General features: G+C 25.0%; 1 long non-coding RNA gene across 1 annotated transcript; it reads left to right on the top strand.

Moving 5' to 3' along the window:
• Positions 1 to 808: 808 nt before the first annotated feature.
• Positions 809 to 2,412, top strand: LOC131997298 (uncharacterized). Its single transcript, XR_009398179.1, has 2 exons — positions 809 to 1,924; positions 2,051 to 2,412. It is a non-coding gene; the product is annotated as an uncharacterized LOC131997298 (long non-coding RNA).
• Positions 2,413 to 2,861: the final 449 nt, after the last annotated feature.

Below are 2,861 nucleotides of genomic sequence, written 5' to 3'. Positions count from 1 at the left end.
AAATTTTCCCTTCCAATTTCCATAGTAAAAAAACCTAAACAAGGAAAAAAATATAAAAACAAAAAAATAAAAAAAATAAAAAAATCTTTTTCACCTTAATATAGTATATAAAATATATATAAAATAAAATAAAACGGAAATTATAAATAAAAATTGTCACTAAAAAAATTTTCAATTAAAAATTAAAACCATGAAATGAAATAATCAAATAACAACAAAGAGAATAACCAGAATATATTTAATCTAATAACTTTTACGAAGTTTCATATCACAACAATTATTGTTAAATATCACAGAATAAAAAGAAGAAAAACTTTATCTTGCAACAGATCACAGACAATAACAAACGTATATTCAAAAATTATTTTTTAAAAAATAAACAAAAATAAAAAATCATCATTTCTTATAAATAAACTTGTGATCCTTAACATCATGTATATAATTTAAATAGATATATATGTATAGCATATAAAATACAAATATTACATAAAAAAACAAAATGTAAATAAAAACAAATTGTATTTGATTCTTACCGATAACATTGAAAAAATAAATTTACAAAAAAATAAAAATTTCTCCAATATCAGAAAATCATCTCCTTTTTTCTAAAAAACAGAACGAAAAAAACAGACCTTTGTTTTAATAAAAGAGCCATAAACACAGCATGCTTTCAAGAGAAACAATTTCTTCTATATGTATCAAATTTTCAATAAAAAACAATCTTAAAACGAAAAAACTTCTTACATTGAACTAAAAATTTCCTTTTCCTTTTCTTTTTCCTCAATCTCAAATATGTAACGAAACTTCATTTTCGACAGAAAAAAACATATGTCCATTATCTCAATAAAAATAACAAATTCACAAAAAAATAAATCAAACACTTGACTTCTTAAGACACTGCACTCATTCACAACTAAATCAATACTCAAGATAAAAATGTATAACATAACTTACATATTCTCAACGAAAGTAAAAAACAAAGCCTACTTTACTATTTCATTCAGAGAGAATTCAAAAACATTATTGTCAAAAACAAAATAACCGGTTTGAAAAACAAATAAAAAATCTTTCCAACTTCCTAACAATAATCAGCAAGATTCTTCTGTAAAATCAATATATATATATCCACAACATAAGTATAATACATTGTACGCATGCATCCAAATCAAAAAACTTTTCTTCTCCTCAAAAAAATCAAATCGTATCATAAAACCTCTTGTGGAAAAATGATTATATCAATTTATATCAATTTGTCTCGAAAAATAGACACAAATGAATTTTAAATCGAACATCGCCCTAACAGGTAACATAAACTTGAAAAAGAAAAAATCACTTCAACAATACAAATCAAGTTATGAAGAAAAATCAACCTCAAGAATGAAAAAATCATTTCATGAAAAATTCTTCCTCCTCAAAAGCAATGAAGAATGTCCTATTAAGTAAAACTTGCAAGTTCCTCTTGTCATAGCATCCATCATTCAAAAAGGTAACCATAAAATAATCCTTCCCAAAAACAAACGTAGTACCATCCTTAACATGTAAAAAAACATATATATGATGTATCATGTAAATATAAAAAAATAAGATGTACCATGTAAACATAAAATATGTCCATACAATACAATGAGATCGTCACTCAAAAACAAAGTAAACAAAAGCACTCTGTCTATCTTCCTCTCACTAATGTCCCATATCATTTGCAACAAAACCATCAGAGACCCAAGACAAACCACCATGAAAAAAATACAATCCACTAGCCAAAACAACTTCACAGAGGAAAGTCATACCCAACGTTCGTACAAAAAATCCCATGTATATGGAAATGAATGGGAAGGGTCAAATCAAATGGCAAACGTTACCGTCTGCAAAAATCACATTATAAACTAAAGAATAGAAAAACATACCATCATGCATGCCAATAAAGGTAAGTTTCAGCAAAGCAACCCCAACCCATAGGCTGAAAAAAACCATCAAAATAGAGTAACCCTTCCATATCAAAATCCAGCTCCCATTAAGTCAATATCAATAAAAAACTTTATTCTATTTCCAGAAACCAAAAATGAACAACAAACGGGGGACATACAAAGCAAAAAAGGGGGGTTGTCAAATATCATCAATTATCAATAATCACAAAAACAACAGCGATTCCACACAGGAAAAATTAAACGCAAAACTCCACACACATGACCAAAACGAATCATTCATCAATGGCAAAGATCATATATGATAGAAATCAGCTAATCAAACGGACGAAGACAACAAATCAAACAGATAAAACAAATAAAAACCAAAACAAATCAGAAATGAAATAAAACAAAAATATATAAGGACAAAAAAACTTTTTCACCTCTTTTTACAAATAAAATTGAAAAATAAAAAACAATATATCTCTCATATACATATTCCACAATACACATCCGTTCACTCATCTATTCACAAATATAAAACACAATAAATTTATCCAAAAATCAAAAATATATGCAAAAAGTATATAAAGTCAGAAATATAAAAACAAAAATAAACAACATTAATAAATAAATAAAATAACAAATAAAAAATTCATATAAAAATACATATAAAAATATATTTCCGAAAAAAGCATCCATTTATTTAAAAAATACCTAAATTTTCCTAAAAAACATTCATTCGAAAGAAATTTCCTTATAAAAACAACTGATACAAATTAAAAAACAACCAAAATACTAATTTATTTCACAAACCCAATTATTTCACAAAATTTAATTATGTAAGACATTAAAAAATATAAACAAATAACCCTATATCTACATATAACTATTCATATATATAAGAGAAAACAAAAAGAAAAATATTATCTATATATTAAGAGAAATTATATTAAA

This window comes from Stomoxys calcitrans, chromosome 4, assembly GCF_963082655.1.
Source record: "Stomoxys calcitrans chromosome 4, idStoCalc2.1, whole genome shotgun sequence".
Lineage (NCBI taxonomy): Eukaryota > Metazoa > Arthropoda > Insecta > Diptera > Muscidae > Stomoxys > Stomoxys calcitrans.
This window is presented reverse-complemented; position numbering and strand designations above follow the sequence as displayed.